This window comes from Cupressus sempervirens, chromosome 3 (genome assembly GCF_028749045.1).
Source record: "Cupressus sempervirens isolate cs-2001-9-10 chromosome 3, ASM2874904v1, whole genome shotgun sequence".
Classification (NCBI taxonomy): Eukaryota; Viridiplantae; Streptophyta; class Pinopsida; order Cupressales; family Cupressaceae; genus Cupressus; species Cupressus sempervirens.
Genome location: NC_143120.1, coordinates 170,731,999 through 170,750,944, shown reverse-complemented (window position 1 = coordinate 170,750,944; position 18,946 = coordinate 170,731,999). Strand labels below are relative to the sequence as shown.

The 18,946-nt window shown below is 32.7% G+C and overlaps 1 pseudogene; it reads left to right on the top strand.

Annotated features, from left to right (window-relative positions):
* The first annotated feature begins 4,210 nt into the window (after positions 1-4,210).
* The window catches only part of LOC149565311 (uncharacterized), a 100,915-nt pseudogene continuing 86,179 nt past the window's right edge, over positions 4,211-18,946 (top strand).

Here is an 18,946-nt window from a genome sequence, read left to right as displayed (position 1 = left end):
CCTACCCTTTAAAATTATAAAGGAATAAAGTATTGTATCTACCAACATGCACATAGGATTTCATTTATCACATATAAGTTTTGATTATATCATTATATCCATAAAACCAAATGATATCTTCAACCATAGAAAAGTAGAGTTATTATAGGTTTATACAGAATATATAGTAAAAATTCTTTAAATTTTTAAAAGCAAAAGACCCTGTGAATAACTATATAACCCATAAAAGTTATACTATTTCCTAGTCTCATAATTCTCCCCAACTTATCTTGATGGTCCTCAAATAAGTATGTGGTTTCTGACCCTATCTCTCACCCTGAAATCTATTGCAATGCTAGCTCATGTGCCCCCTTTCTGCCAATCCCAATAGTATCCTTTAGAATCTTTCATCTTCTCCCAAATCTATACTTTAGCATCCATAATTATTGAAAACTATAATTGAAACAATTGTTATGTTTTCATTGTTGTCAAACCTTATTGGTAAGATAATTTCAATCTAAGTAGAGTGCCACATCAAGATGATTAATGAAGAGGATTTGAGAAGGACATAACAAAATGACCTAGAGGAAAGGTTGAGTTATGAGGAACTACAATGGGCACTTGATTAGTTAGACTTTGATAAGATAAAATTGACCAAGTATCATTATTGACTGAGTATCAAAAAGTGGGTTGGAAAAAATAGTTAGTAGTGATCGATTAATTTAGTGATGATCGAGCGTTAGGAATTAGTATTGGCTGAGTGTCAGCATTTGATAGATTATGAAGAAATCTTGATTTCCAGCTGACACAATTGAATTCTTGGGATATGGAAATGATGTTGAAGATAAGGATGGATGACCTAGAACATTTATTTCAAGGGAAATGATATTTGTGTGTTTCTATGCATGAATTCAATGAGAAGTTTGGAGAAGTTTCCATAAGAGAAAAGAGGAAATGAAAATGTGACCAAATTCATTGTATGTGATTAATCTGATTGAAACACTAACATCTTCAATTGTGTTCAAGAAAAAAATATCAAAATTACCTATTTAAGGAGGTACAAGGGTTAAACTCAAAAAGGTTAGAAGAGCTAGTGAAGACCTTAACAAGTTTGGAGCAGTTGTTGATTTTGTTGATTGAAAAATTTGAGTAGAAGGTTGAACAATTAAGTGATGAGGTGAAGAGTGATTTCTTAAAGAATTGTCAATTGAATCAATGATGGAGATGTTGATGGTGTTGACCCTATGGTAAAATCATTTTTAGTTAGTGACTAAATTCTTAATTAGATTATTTTCTACAATGCTACTGAGCTCTATAGTTTCTATTGAGCTTCTCATACAGGTAGCACTGTATGTCAAGATTCTCATACAGCTACACAGCTCATCAGTGCAAACCATGCAAAAAATTAATGTTAAATGAGCTCTTTAGTGTTGACCAATATCATTTGTATCTATTGAGATAGCAGTGTTAATGAAGTAGAATGAAGGTAGTGTTAACTGATTTGTAGTGTCAACTGAGCCTTTCAGTATCTATCAAGTTCTTCAATATTTCTTGAGTCACCCAATGCTAATTGAGTTCATGCTACTCTAGAGTGATCAATGTGGACCGAGTACTAGTGTCAAATGAATGCAAAATTTTCTAAGTCAATAGTATTGTTGAGTGTCAGAATATCACCTGAGTGGTTTTTAGAACCCGAGTTATAGCACTGAGCCAACTTAGTGAAGATTATTGAATTTGGTATTATAGCCAACTCTAGAAGGTAATTTATTGGATTGATATATATGTAGTTCATCTTATCATATCCAATGCATCAATGTGTAACAAGTAAGAAGAAGTATGAATGTGAATTAGAAGAAGGTTGCATGTAGTATAAGGAAAAGTAGAGTCTTATCTATCATAGCAAGGTGATCATTGTATTTCAAAGGAATTTCATTCAAAAAATTGAGTTGCAAATTAGAGATCAGCTACTTGTTCAACCTAATAGGTGCATCAGTCAAATCGTCTAACAAGGTGGACTAAACAATCTTATGCTAAATCTCCTAATTGAGTGCATACTTCATTTTATGTTGTAAATCCATTCACAAGGTGGAACTAATAGTCCTTATTACTCCTAACAAGGCAGATCACTAGAAGTGATCAATTGTAAGCTTTAATAGGATAAATTTATACTATAGTACTAAAGCTTGTGGCTATCACCCTCACCCTAGTTTTACTTTCTATTTGGAAGGTTTGTGGGTTACCAAATATTGTGTCAAGTGTTATGAATGTTTTATTGCTTTCAATCTTTCATGCATGCAATTAGATTGGATTATATTGTGAAGGTTTAATTGGTTAATTAAATTATAAGTTTTATTGGTTCCTAATTCACCACCCCCCCGAGTCATCTACTCCATTCTACATTTCCAACAATTGGTATCAAAGTTTTTGGTTCTTACATCAGAAGTTTAGCAGTTTGAGAAAAGATTTGAGGCAATGGAAGTATACAGACTAGAGAAAGCTATTGAAAATGAAAATTTGGATCTACAATTAGCCATGGATCAATTCAAGAAAATGAAGGAGCAAATATCTCAATCCCTAAAAATAAGAAAATGTCTTGCAACACAAATGAATGACAATCTCTACATTGAAGAAAGAATTGAAGACATTTTCTATGATAGAAGTTCAGGTTAAGTTAATTTAGCAATCAAAAATGTACTTGAAAAAAATCTTACTCTTCATTAACAAGTCAGAAAACTAAGAAGAGGATAAGAAATTCAATTAGTCAAAATGTGTGAAGACATGGAACAAAGGGAAAAATCTAAAACTTGAGAAATGATTTCTAACTAAAAAGATAGAAGAAAAGGACAATGAAATTCATCAACTATCTCTTCAGCAAGAAGATTTGATTGATCAACTCAATGATGCAAATCAGGATCTTATCAACTTGAGCATATAAAATGCAATTTTATAGAATGATCTCAGCATAGAAAAGAAAACCAATGAGAGGATGATAAAATCTTAACAAAGCATGAATCAGTTGAATGAGAAAAATCAATTCAAACACAAAGGAAAAGTTGGATTAGGATACATAGAAGAAGGTAAATCATCTTAGCAAGGAGCTCAAAAGAATAAAAGGCCTACGTGTAATCATTGTGAAAAAATAGGGCATACATCAAACAAGTGTTGGAGCAATGGAAAAAAAAGATTAAATGGAAAGTGTTATAGTTGTAACAAGCATGGAAAGAGAGCAAGTGAGTTTATAGAGAAATCTAAGTTTGAAGGAAAGTGTTTCAATTACAACAAACAAGGGCATAAATCTTCAGAATGCAAGACCAAGAAATGGAACCCAGCAGAACAAATTTTCAAAGATATAGTTGGTTGGGATTATAACACATGGTGTAGATGTCACTATTATGGTGAATATGGGCACATTGGAGAAAATTGCATAAGGGCTCACATGAGGAAGAAAGACCCTACAAAGAGATGTTTTATATGCACATAACTTGGACATCTAGCTAGAAACTGCATAACCTGAGGTAAACTTGAAGATGAAAAGAAAGCAAAAGCTAAAAATATCAAAATTCAAATGAGGAATAAATGGGTAAAGAAATATCCATAAAATGCAAGCCAAAGTCATGAAAGTGTTGACACCCAAGTCAATGAATTGGGTGACTTAACCATCTCAAAATAGTTACCTATGGAGATTACTAGAACTATTATTCTAAGAAAATATTTAATATTAGTTTGAGTTAGCAAGAAGATCTATATCAGCATTTCAAATGCACTAGGATAACTAAGTTAAGATGATAGTTGAAGTGATGTCTTAGACCTTACTGAGCAAGGTTAGGTCACAAGACCTTACTGAGAAAGGTTGGGTTGCATAACCTAACTGAGTTTGGGTGTAGTATCAAATTGAAGACTCTACCAGGTTGAAGACTTTACTAAGTTGAAGACTCTACCGAGTTGGAGACTACCTAATTAAAAGACTTAACCAAGCTCAAGCTTATGGAGTCAAAGGTATCTTTTGAGTATTGAATACTTAGCCAAGTTGGACAGCCTATCACCGAGCTAACTATTGTATGACAAATTAATAGCAATTTTAAGACTGAATTTGGTTAAAAGAAAGAAATCAAAGCTTATTATTTCACTAAAAAATTTTAGAGCAAAGAGTGAAGAGTATCTTTGAGCCCCTAAGAAATTTAGAGCAGATTTGTCAAAGTTTATTCATGCATTTAAAGCATCACCAAGCGTAATGGCATCTTCTAGTAGCAAAGTAAAGAAAGGTTTAGAAATGTTGGTTCGAGGTGTTGATTGCAAAGCCCCAACATTCAAATTGAGTCTGGAAGTTGTAGAAGAACTTGATCCAATTGGAGGACAATCTCAAATCCCTCCAAAGGTACTCCTAATTCATGACATTTGGTCATTTTATCATTGTTCAATCTAGGAATTAGAAACCCTAGAGTTAAACTAGGCATATGACAAATTGTGTGTGGATGGAAGTTTAAAACTCAAGCACAAGAATTTGGAAGAAATTTTTTTGACCCATATCCTTCAAGGAAAATGGATTAGGTTTCTTCTTAGCCAAGTCCATGACATGCATCTATGGCTTGATCAACCCATTCAAAGCACAAACAAGATGATACACACAATCACAGAGTTACCTATGCTTAACAAGGAGAAAATTACTAAAACCCTAGATCAAGTCAAACTTGTAAAGAAAACTCTTATAGAGTGAGACAACATAGATATGAAGTTGAATAGATTCACAAACATGGAAATCAAATTTTGGATACATGTGATTGCCAACAAAATGTACAGTTCAAGAAGATTAAATAACATTCTATGTGAAGCTATTGACCTAGTATTCAAAGTGGTCAAGAATAACCTATCTTTTGACCTTGCTAAGTTGTAGTTGAGTCAACTTAGAAAAAATATGGAGAACATCTAGTCATCACAGATAAATCCTTGTAATTTTGGGTCACTATTAACCTATCTATTATTTTATTTTCATAATTTCTTCCCTTCCAAAGGCACTGTGGCATGGAAGAAGGATATACTTATTGTATATTAGATAAATGAGTTCATAGTCAAAATGTTAGAGAATTTTGAAGGCATCATGGATGCATACTTTGAGACATTTAGGGAGATAATTTAGGGTAGATTCAAGATACCCAAACAACTAATAATTATGAGCAAGATATATGCTTCCTTGTGGACTATGACAAGGTTCATATATAGGTAGTTAGGCCAAGGGTAGTATGGGTAAAACCTCTTGGATATGAGGTGAATATTGATGATACAAGAGACATAATTGAGGCTCTTGTCAATGAGCTAGTGGACCCCAAGGCATCATACTTTGGTACCTATGAAGAGGCTAAGGACAAGATTTCTTTAGAAATCAAGTTTCCTCAACCCATGAAGAGAGGAAGAAAAAAGGTGGAGAAAATTCTAAAGGACAACAAGTCATCTAGCTCCCCTCTCCTACTAATAGAAGACAAGGGAGATGACTTAGAAGAAGAGGAAGGTTACAATCACAAGGGCTACAAAGTACTCCCACTAGTATTCACAAGAAGGCTTGCAAAATCTAGGAAGAAGCTCAAATTGCACGATGATGATGATTATGATGAAGAATAAGATCAACAAGTTACATTCAAAAATACTACTTTTACCTTTGAACAAAGACTAAAAAGACTACAAGATGGTGGAGGTATGTCTGATTTCAAGTTTTTATCATATGATACAAGGACTAAGGAAGAGAAAAAATAAATTGAAGAAACCTTAGTGGCTAAGATGGCTAAGTGGAAGTACTCTCCTGAGGAAATGACAAAGCAAGTTCTTGATATCCTACTAAATACTATTTTACATTAATGGAATGATGTAATCAATGTTTCCAAGGACATTAGAGTTCAAACCTTAAGACAAGTTATGCCAAATCTTTCTGACAAGGAAGTGAATGAATTGCTAAAGAAGAATGAACAAAAGTTGACCCCCAGGTTCAATGCATTCCTGATTCTATCAAAAGATATCAAATCAATTGTAAAGTCAAATGTAATTGCATGGAAAAGTATCTATAGATTACATAATCCTACTAAAGAGGTTGCTCAAATATATGATAAGGATTATGAGGAGAAATAATATGTTGAGAAAAAGGATGTGGAGAAAGATGATGAGGAGATAGAAAATGTAGAAGGAGATGATGAAAAGGATCAAGAGGATCAAGAAGCAAGTAGAAATATTCTTAAAATGAAAAGTATTCAAGAGTAAAATCCTAAGAAGATAGCAGTAGAGGTAATGACCTCACTTCCACTCTCTCCTAGAAAAGACTTAGTGCCATCTAGCTCAAAGAAGGCTACTACTGAATCAATTGAGGTAAACACTATTTTACCAAGCACCCAATTGACTATTAAAGCAACTCTATTGAGTACAATGATGAATGTTGTTACCATCACTTCATCTACTAAACAACATGTTCCAATCATCTCAACAATAGGCTAGGTCGAGCCTCACAAAGGTATTTCAAATATTCCTACTATTAGTTTTGTTTCTCCTATAATTGATATTGTTTCTATATTTCTTCTATTGTTGCAAGTGCAATGATAGTTGAGGTTAAGCCTCAACTGAGCAATAAAGATTTGAGCAAAGGAAAGGAAATTATTCCTTCTTATGTACATAAAGAAAAGGGTCAAGAGGTAGAAACCTCTAATGAGGAAAAGAGGAGGAAATAGTCATACTAGATTGGGATATTTCCAATCTAAATCCTAATAAAATAGATACCCTTGGTGAGTTATGGAAGAAAAGGGAAAGATAGCAAAAGTTCAGAGAAGAAAAGAAGAAGAAAAATCAAGTGCTTGAAGACATTAAAGGTGTCTTTATTGATGCACTAAGTATTAAGGTTGATGATAAGCAACCTATTTTGGATCAACTTGTTGACATTGTTCACAAATTTAATGATGAATTGAGTGGACAAGAAAAACTTTTGTAGAGGGCAGAAATAAAATTTGAGAACAAAGTTTTGGAGAATGTGGCATAGAAAATTGTCATTCCTCAAGTGAAATTGTCACCATTCTTGTTTCCTTTGAAAATTTGGTAAATAATGTTATTTTGTTATTCATGAAGTTAAGTGACACATCCAAATTTATAAAGGAAATAAAGGATAAGCTATCAAAAATAGATACTAATTTGAAGGAGAGTGCACACTAGTTGTCACTTGATCCTAGCACTAGTTTTGCAAATTTTGTGAAGATCACATATTTGATAGATTTACAGTCATAGTTATTGAGGGAAGAAGTCAAGATAAGGGCTACACTTATAGACATACAGAGTATGATAATTCCCAACATGGATAAAATGCAAAAACATATTTCTCATGCTAAAACATTGATCCATGACAACAACTTCTTAATTGTTGATCACATGATGAAACTATTAGCTAAAGTGTAGATAGTATTACACACTTCAAAATTTTTGCATAAGAATTCAAAAAAATCTATGTCCATAATTTTGAAGGTACGTAGTGATTTCCTTTGAAATTTTGGCATTACCTTGTAACTATGCATTTTTTTGGCATTTGTATCAAAAAAAGGGGAAATTAGGTTATATCATACAAAAGATATATAGACAAGGAGGAAAAATATATATATATATAGAAAGGAATATGTATAAACAAATAAGAAAATATGTACACAAATGTTGATATCTAATTGAAAAGATCATTGATTAGAAAGATTGTTGAAGAAGACTATGTGTTTCAATCATTGTTTTGTCACTAATGTCAAACATGCTATTTTTTGGTAAGACAGTTGCTTATATGTTTCAAGTACTATCACTTAGTTGATTGATGAGGAAGATTTTATAAACAAGATGTAACAAAAGTACCTAGAGGAAAGGTTGAGTTATGATTATGTAATGAAGTACAAGGATTAGTTAAGACAGTGATAACATAATGTATTGATGATCTACTTGAGGTTTAAAAATGGTTGGCTACACTTAGAAAGTTTAGAAGAATAAGTTAAACAAAGTTCATTTGCCAAGCTTGACCAAGTGGATAGTGGGTGTCAAGCAAAGTTAGTTCAAGCTGAGCAAAAATTCAATTGGAGCTGAGTGAAAACAAATTCTAGTAGATGCCGAGCAAAGTTAGTAGATGCTAAGTAATTTTTAGTTGATGCTAAGAACCAATAAAATCCAATTGATGCCAAGTAATTTTATAGTTGATGTTGAGTGATGCAATATGTACCGAGTGTTAGAAGATTGATAATGTCAAGCTACTACATTATGAAAAAGATCAAAGATTAACCAAATAAAAGCTGACAACTTTGTTTTCTTAGATCTTGTGAATTAGGAGGAAGATAAGATTGATGATTTGGTGGCACAAAATCTTATGTAAACTATTTTGGAGGCAAATTCAAATGGATTCTAAAAGAAGTTTCTAGAGAAGACAAGATATGGGGTAGATACATAGTACCCCAACTAATCCATCTAAAACCCTAATTTAGATGATGGATAATGAGTGGGAAAATGTTCTAATTTCCTATATATAGGAATGTCTGTCATGAAGTAAAAGAGTTAGAGAGTTTGATGTGAGAATCTAATAAGGAGAAGGAGAAAGGGGTTTTTCTTCATCAAGTGACCAAAGAGAGGAGTCTGTAATGGCATACTAAGCAAGAAGGCTTAAGAAGATGAATGCTTGAAGGATGAACAAGTTGTTAGAGCTGCAAAGAATGGAAGCCAAGAAGAGTTGAGGAATGAACAGAGATTTCTAATCTGCAAGTGAGGTTGTAATTTGTATCACATCAAAGCTCTACTATTAATTTCTAACTATTGTATCAGTCTAGGGTAAATCCTTTGGAGTAAGTTTGACTTAAGAGTCATTGGAAAATCCTTTAATAGAGTGGCATTCCAAGTGAATGGCCTAAAGTCCTTTAACAAGGCTCACTTTTAATAGGGTGACTAAAATCCCTTAACTGGATCACATTTAACAGTGTGTATTGTAACCTTTAATAGGGTTGGCCTTTACTAGGGCATCACTTCAAAAGAGTGAAAAAGAGTAGCATGTTAAAGGTGGTTTTTCTCAAATTGGGTTTCCACATTAAATCATTGTGTCAAATGCGTTGATGGATGTGTTTTGCTTCATGCTTTACATTTTTGCAAGTTGATTTGATAGTAATATATAAGTTTTAGTTGATACACAATGAATGCGTGCATAGGTATGAATGTTTTATGTGTTCACTGAATTGTGAAAAGTTTTGTTTGAACATCTAGACCTTGAATAACTGACTCACTCCCCATCAATTATTCTAAAAGGAATTCCAACAACAAAACTAATTTAGAAATTTTTTTAAAAATAGAGTCAGAGTTTACCGAGCAACAAACAATAGTCAAAACTAACTTGTAGACCTAGACATGTTGATAGGGGGAGTTTTGACTTATATTTTTTAGTATTCAATATTTTGGTATGATAAGTGTTTTTGTTAGTAATGCCAAAGGGGGGGATTTTTTACCTTATGGTCAAATAATTTGTTAGTTAGTGACTAAACACTCAATTAGATTAATTGTCTACATTCCTACAGAGCTCTATAGTTGCTACCAAGCTTCTCATAGAACTAGCAGTGTATGTCAATCTTCACAGAGTCTACCAAGCTCATCAATAAAAACCATGTAGAATGTAATGTTAATAGAGATATGTAGTGTTAACCGAGCTTATCAATGTCCACTGAGCTAGTAGTGTTAATGAAGTAGAATGAAGGTAGTGTTGACCAAGCTATAATGTCAACCAAGCCTTAAAGTATCTATCAAATTCTTCAGTGTTTTCCAAGTCACCCAATGCTAACTAAGTTCATGCTACTCCAGAGTGATCAATGTGGATTGAGAACTAGTGTTAGATGAATGCCAGAGTTTTTTGAGTTGACAGTGTTGTTGAGTGTCAAAATATCATTTGAGTGGTCTTCAAAACTTGAGTTGCAGTAGTAAGTTGACTTAGTGAAGATTATTGAATTTTGTGTTATAGCCAACTCTAGAAGGTAATTTATTAGATTGGTATATATTTAATACATCTTTTCATATCTAATGCATCAATGTGTAGCAAGTAAGAAGTATTGTGAGTGCAAATTAAAAGAAGGCTACAAGTAGTATAAGGAAAAATAGTCTTATCTATCACAACAAGGTGATCATTGTATTTCAAAGAAATTTCATTTCTCAAACTAAGTTGCAGATCAGATATTGACTACTGGTTCATCCTAATAGGTGCATTAGTCAAATCCTCTAGCAAGGTGGACTTAACAGTCTTATTCTAAATCTCCTAAATGAGTGCATAATTCATTAAATGTTGTAAATCCTTTCACAAGGTGGACCTAATAGTCCTTATTGCTCCTAATAGGGCATATCTTCAGAAGTGATCAATTGTAAGCTTTAATAGGCTAACTTTATGCTGCAGTACTAAAGCTTGCGGGTATCATCCCCACCCCAATTTTACTCTCTATTTGGAAGCTTTATGGATTACCAAATATTGTGTCAAGTGTTATGAATGTTGTATTTCTTTCAATCTTTCATGCATGTAATTAAATCATATTATATTGTGAAGGTTTAATTGGTGAATTAAAGTATAAGTTTTATTGGTTCCTAATTCACCACCACCCCCCCCCCCCCTCGCCCCCACCCTGCCCCTCTTAGTCACCTAGTATATACTACATTTCCAATAGATGGATGTCAATCAATAAGTCAACTTTTGGACCAAATTATGATCTATATTTTCAAAGTGAGTTGTATTTTTCATATCAACCCATTGTTACTTTCCAACCATTGTATCACTATTGAAATCCTTTAGTCAAGGTTGACCTAATAGTCATATGTAAATCCTTTAATCAAGGTAGCATTCTAATGGAATTTTCCTAATCCATCTAACAAGGTCACTCCTAATAGGGTGATTAAATCCTTTAACAAGGTCACATTTAATAGTGTATTTTGTAACCTTTAATAGGTTTGGCTCTTAATAGAGCTCACTTCAAAATAGTGAAAAATTGATGACATGTTACTAGTGGTTTTTCCCAAATTTGATTTCCACATTAAATCCTAGTGTCATACTTGTGTGGATGTTATATGAGATGTGTTATTATTAATGTTTTACATTTTGCAAGTTTTTTACTATTAGGATAGTGGACTGCAATTTGATGTTACTAATTATTTTCTATAAAGACTGAGCTATTAAATGTTTAGTTATAAAGTATTTGAAGTGATTAAAATTTAAATTGGTACATCTAAACCTAAGGATAATTGATTCACTCCCCTCTTAGTTATTCTAAATCATTCTAACAATTGGTATCAGAGCAGTGGTGCTTGTAGAGAAAATTGTAAAGATACTTGAAGCTAAAGATCAAGATGTACAAAGAGGATGTGCCAAGGTTGAACAAAGAGATCCTCCCTAGATAGCAAAGTTTGTTGAAGTTGTATCTGGAAAAAAATGGAGATGGAGCCATGCACTATGTGGAAAATGTATATGTAGAGATTCCAAGACCTTTGACTACTCAGGAGATGAAAGAGAAGCAAGAACAAAATCAGGCTATGTTGGAGATTACATCAGCCCTAAACTAAAGTTAGTTTGATGACATAAAGGAATACACTATTGCAAAGAAAATATGGGATACATTGCAAACTATCTATGGAGGAGACAAAAAAAAAATTGAGAGAAAAATCATAAAGTTTGAGAGGAAAATTTGATGAGATGAGAATGATAGAAGGTGAGACCATTGCTCGATATTGTGGACGAGTCAAAGAAGTGGTAAATATTATAAGAGAATAAAAAGGAAATATTGATGATGAAAATATGATCAACAAGGCATTGAGAACCCTACTTTCTATTTATGCTATTAGAGTTTGTGGTATCCAAGAACTAAGATATACACCTGGTAACAATCTAATTTGGAAGGATTAGTTAGTAGCCTTATTTTTTTTAAATCGTCAAACTTTGATAATTTTACTCCTACTGCTATTGAATCTATTTTCAAATATAGATTGGTTCTTAGTAAGAAAGGAAAAGGAAAATATGTGAATAGTGACAATGATGTCTTTGATGATGACCTGATGAGCTTGGAGCATTGACAACTAGAAGACTTCCAAGAGGTAGAGGAGAATACAAAGGTAAACTTCCAAATAATGTTTTTCATGTAAAAAAGTTGGTCATGTTTCTACAATATGTCCTAGTAGAGAAGACAAGAATGATAGAAGGGAAAGCAAGTACAAATGAAAAAGAGATGACCAAAAAAATAGGAGAAACAAGGACTACAAAGATAATGTTAAGAAATCTTGTTACATTTCTAAAGAAGAGATTGATAATGAATATGATAGTAATGATGAAGAAGTTTTCTATATTGCTATGAAAGAAGATTCTAATGAAGATGAGAAAACTACATTAATCTCATATGTGAGTAAAGGTGATAGATTAATAATTGATAGTGGTTTCTCACATCACATGATTGGTGATAAAAGTAAGTTCAAAACCATGGAACAATACAAAGGTACTTGTGTTAAGTTTGGTAATGATGCACCATGTCTTTTGAAAGGTAAAGGATCAATACAATTGACTGATAAGATCAAGTGTGACAATGTTTATTGGGTTGAAGGACTTAATTATAATTTGTTGAGTGTTTTAAAGTTAAAAAAATTAGGGTATAAAATTGAATTTCATCATAGAAAGGCCGAGATGTTTGATTCTACTGGTGAACTAATTAGAAGTGGAGAATAGACAAAGGTAACTTGTTCTATCTAAATTTATCTGGTGAGACATTCTTGTTTGCACAATATGATGATATATGGTTATGCAATAAGAGGTTGTGTCATGTGAACTTTGATAATTTGGTAAGCATTAGTAAGATGAAAAAAGTAAAAGGATTACCAAGATTGAAGAAACCTAATAATGCTATGTGTAAACAATGTCAAATGGGAAAAATGATAAAGTCTATTTTCAAGAGCAAAACCTATACATCTAATAATATTTTGGAATTGATTCATACTGACCTTTGTAGACCTATTGGAGTGAAAAGTTACTGTGGAGATAAATATTTCATTTTGTTTGTTGATGACTACTCTAGAATGATGATTGTAATTTTTCAAAAAAAAAAAAAATTTAAGTGATATTTGGCCAGAATTGAAAAGGAAATGGGTAAAAGTCTAAAGTTCTTGAGATTTTATAGAGGGGGAGAGTTTGTCTCTAATAAATTCAATATATTCTATAATGATAGAGAAATCAAAAGGCAAATGTTAGTACCTAGGACCCCTCCCAAAAATGGAATAGTTAAAAGGAGAAATAGATCAATCATGGATTGCACTAGAATACTGATGATAGAGAAGAAAGTGTCATAGAAATACTAGAGAGAAGTTATAAGTATAGCACTCTATACTTTGAAATGAGTCCAAGTCAATTAAGGTACAAATATTACACCCTTTGAGTTATGGTATGGGTATGCACCTCATTTGAAATATTTTAAATTCTTTGAAAGCACATTTAATATACTGATGAAGGATAATAGGAATGGAAAACTTGATGCTAAAAGGGATAAAGTCATATTCCTAGGATATTCCACTAAGATAAAAACTTATAAGTGTTTTAACTCTAACAATAAAAAAGTTGTGGAAAGTGTAATTGTGAAAGTTGATGAATATGTAGAAAGAAATAAAGTTGAAGACAAATTAGAACCTGGAGACTAAAACACATTCATATATTTCAATGAAGGTGTTCCCTGTACCTTAGCTAAACTAGAGAATAAGGCTACCGAGCAATAGAAAAATGTGATTACCAAGCTACAGCAACAGGTAACCAAGAAATAGACTGTAGGTGTCAAGGATCAACAGATTGATGTTGAGATACATGAAGAACGTGTCAAACACTAGGAAGACAATGTCAAGCAACTAGAACTAGAAGCAAAAATACAAAATGAACCTACACTGGAAAAGTACGTGAGAAGACATTATGCACTTGAGAAAATCATTGGAAAAAAAGACTCTTGAGATAAGGAAAAAATTTAGAAGTGATACATTTTTTTACTTTTTGAATTTGATCCTAAATTAGTGAAGGATTCTTTGGACAATGAAGATTGTATTCAAGGAATGAATGAAGAGATTGAATAAATAGATAAGAACAAAACCTGGTCAATTGTACCTAGACCAAAGGACAAGAATATTATTGGAACCAAGTGAGTATTCAAGAACAAGTTTAATGAGAAAGGAGAAATCACAAGGAATAAATCTAGATTGGTATGCAAAGGATATGCACGAGAAGAAGGTATTGACTATGGGGAAACAATTTTCCCCAATTGCAAGATTGGAAAGAGTTAGAACACTACTTGGATATTCTTCTTATAAAGGATTTAAAGTATATCAAATGGATGTCAAATATGCCTTTTTGAAAGGAATACTAGAAGAAGAGGTTTACATTGAACAATCAAAATGATTTGTTGATCCTAGCAAGAAGAACATGGTATCTAAACTACACAAAGCACCATATGGATTGAAACAAGATCCCAACGCATGTTATGAAAGGTTAAAAAATTATTTGGGAAAAATTGGCTTTGCAAGAACTAATGCTAACAGTAATTTGTACTTAAAGACTAAAGGTGGTAAAGGAATATTGTTAGCTGAACTATTTGTTGATCATGTCATATTTGGAGGACAAGATGCATTATACAAATCATTTGTAGATGAGATGCAGAAGGAATTTGAAATGTCTATATTTGAGGAAATCAAATTATTTTTTGGTTTATAATTATATTAGATGAAGCAAGGTGTCTATATTACTCAATAAAAATACATCAAGGAGATACTAAATTTTTTGGCATGGAAGACTCAAGACTTGATGCAATAAGAATCTAGATGTACCCCAAAATGAGGTGATCCAAAAACTATCAAACAAAAACATAGTGTAAAATGAACAAGAGGAAGAGATCTAGATCTAGAGAGACAAAATTCCATATATTTGAATCAAGAAGTTTACTTCCAACATGCCCATTTGTTCAGTCTTCTAAGTTACGACCATTACAAAGAAGAATACATCTTTAAAAGAAGAATAAATCTCTAGACTCAAATGTGAACTTCTACCTCCAAGATGCTCCATGCTAACACTTCTACTACATCTTCCTCATTGAATAATAATGTCCAAGACTCTACCCAATACCCCCTTAAATACTTGCATGGCCACAAGTTGGCCTATTCCAAACTACCAACTAAATAGACCCTTACATTAAATGCATGACCAAGCCATAAGTCAGCTCTCAAAAAATATTAAATACTTATCACAAAATTAAATGAAAATATTAGCTCCAACGAGAACTGAACATAGGCAAGTCGGTCAATGAACGACCAAGACACAACTAACCATCAGAAGGATCATCAGACTACTCAAAACATGAAAGAGCTTGGCCACCAAAGAAACTTAGTTAAGTTAGAATTTGGAACTTGGCATCATTTGCAACTTAGTCAGAACTCGAGGAATATTTTAAGTCAAAAAAAAGATTATCAACCAACTAGGAAATTGAAGATACTTAGTCAAAGAAGGAAACCTAGTTGAAACTACAAGCTCATTTGATACATGAACTCGATCAAAACTATCACTTGGAAACCATAGCCTAAAAAGACTAGGAAGGTTAAGAGGCCAAGGATACCCCTACATCATTCTACTAGGGTAAATAATAGAGACCTCAGATGCTCCTACATTAGACTCCCCAAGAAAATAGAAAAATGTATCCCACATTTTGATTACAAAAGAAAAAATTTCTCTAATCATCATCTTCACCAAAGGTTTCGACTCCATCAAGGATAAAAGATCAAATATGAAAATCAACATCTATGCTTCGTCCATCCAAAAATTAGAATCTCATCCAACTAATCAACATACTCACTCATAGGAATTAACTTAAAACCATAATGGTCCACAAGTAATTTCTACAACTTATCATCACAAACAGCCAAAATAACATCCTGATATATGAAAACCAAATTGCAATAATATCCAAATCACAAACCAACTAGCAACAACATATGAACTCAAATCAATAACAAAAACAACAACATCATATAAATCCACCTCAATAACATGTATAAAACCCTCAACCACATTATCAATGGGTAAATCCATCTTCTTATGAGAAGTAACATCTAGATCAATAACATCCATAACATAATGAACATATAACTCTAGATCACCAATAGTAGCAACAAATAAGTCCCCAATGAAATCCATTTCAACATCATCATGATCAATAGCAATATCCAATTTCTCATCAACATAAGTGAATCTCTCCTCTTCAACAATCTCATTACACACAACAAGATGCCCTATAATTTCCATGTTAGATCTATCCATCTGCTCATGAAAACCAAAAGATACCTCATCAATTTCAACAAAATCATCATGCACTTCCACAATGTGTCTTCTTCTCTTCATAATATTTTTAACCAGCCAAACAATCTTCTTTCTAATTGTTAGATGCCAACTAATATCACATTTTTCCAAATCATCAGCCCTTTCATGTAATTCATCCCAAAAGGAAGCATACTCATCATCAAGATGTATTTCATGGTCTTGTACTAAATGAATAGCTTCTCCTCTGGTTTCCATTTTCCTCAACATGTCAAATAACTCTAGATCAAAATCTCTCCTTCCATGAACCATCTTTTGACATATAAATAATAATTAAATGACAAGTCCTCTACAAGTGAAGGCCAAATTTGTAGATCTGCCACCCTACACCAAAATCACTAATGAGCTATGACTTCTAAAACAAAAATATCCTCAAATAAAATTTCTCCTAATCAAGGTCTTGGTACAAATTACCTCACACTTTGGTCATTTGTTTGCACACTCAGGAACACTATGCTCTAATACCATCTAATGTAGTAAGAAACTGGATGTACCCCAAAATGAGGTGATCCAAAAACCAACAAAAAAACACACTATGGAAAATGAACAAGAGGAACGAGATTTAAATCTAGAGAGACAAAATTCCATATATTTGAATCAAGAAGTTTACATCCAACATGCCTAGTTGTTCACTCTTTCAAGTTATGACCATTACAAAGAAGAATACATCTTTAAAAGAAGAATAGATCTCCAGACTCAAATGTGAACTTGTACCCCCAAGTTGCTCCATGTTAATACTCCTACTACATCTTCATCATTGAATAATAATGCCTAAGAATCTACCCAATTCCCCCTTAAATACTTATATAACCACAAGTCATCCTGTTACAAACTACCAACTAAATAAACCCTTACACTAAATGAGTAACCAAGGTACAAGTCAACTCTCAACAAATATGAAATACCTATCACAAAATTAAATACAAAGGTTAGCTCTAATTAGAACCAAACACAATAAACTCATTCAATAAAGGACCATGACACAACCAACCATTAGAAGGATCATCAAAATACTTAGCACATGAAAGAGTTCGATCACCAAAGAAACTCAATCAGAACTGGAACTCGGTTAAAGCTGGAATGCAACATTGTCTGCAACTCGATTGAACCTCAATGAACATTGTAAATTGGTAAACATATTACCAACCAATTTGGAAATTGAAGACACTCAGTCAAAGAAGGAAACTTAGTTGTAACTACAAGCTATGTCAATGCATGAACTCAGTCAAAACTATCACTCAACAACTATAGCCTAAAAAGAGTAGGAAAGTTAAGAGACCAAGGATGCCCCTACATTTTTCTACTAGGGTAAATAGAAAAGACCTCAGATGCTCCTGCATCAAGACCATTTAGACCACCTATGGCTATTGGACATAAGCTATCTAAGAATGATGATTCCACTAATGTGAACCAGACATTGTACAAATAATTGGTTGGGAAACTATAATATGTTGTTCACAACAAACCTTATATTGCCTTGGCAGTTAGAATTTTTGCAAGAGTTTTTTAAAATCCTAAGGAGAATCATATGATGGAAGTAAAAAGGATACTAAGATATCTAAAAGGAATAGAGGATTATGGCTTATCTTACAAGAAGAAAGAAAAGTTTGAACTGTATACACAAATGTTGATTGGGTAGGCAATGTTGATGATAGAAATAGTACAAGTGGTGGAGTTTTCTTTCTAGAAAAAAGATTAGTCTCATGGACAAGAAAGAAGCATAACTATATTTCACAATCAACAGCTAGACCTAAATGTGGCAGTAGCACTGAATTTTTCTAATATTGTATGGATCAAGTAATTATTGAAAGGAATGAAGGAAGAGATCATTGATCCTATTATTATCTATTGTGATAACACAAGTTTTATAAATATATCAAATATAATGTACATAAAGACCAAGCATATTTTTGTCAAGTATCGTTATTTGAGAGAGTTGGTTCAAGATAAAGAAGTAAGATTGGAACATGTGAACAACAAAGAGAAAATAGTTGATATTTTCACTAAGACTTTACCCAAGGTTGCACATGAGTATCTAAGAGGTAAAATAGGGGCGATTCCCCTAGCTAAGGCTACTTAAGATGAGATAGAGCTCTACATCAAATGTATTGATCAAAATATCTTACAAGTTGATGTAGAAAGTTGTACTTTAGGTGCAATCTAAAGTGGTGAAGAGAGAAGAACAAAATTTTGTATTAGTCATAAGAATAGATGATAGATGGAGAATAATATTTATAATTACTAACATGAAGATATCTACATTGTAAAGATGTATGAGAAAGATGAAGTTTTTTTTGGCATTTTTGTCAAAGAGGGAGAATATATTAACCAAGAGGGAGTTGATTGATTTCATGATATGATATGATAGAGGGAGTCTATGTGTTGAATATCAAAGCTACATGGATGAGAATCAAGATGAAACCAAGGATATTAATGATGATCTAATACTAAACATAGAGGGAGATTCTTGAAGCAATTACATGTTTTGAATTGTATGGTAACTAAAGGTGTTTCCATCAATGGCAAAGAGGGAAATTGTTGGAAACTACTTTGAAATAGTTGTTATGTTGTCATTGATGTTAAACC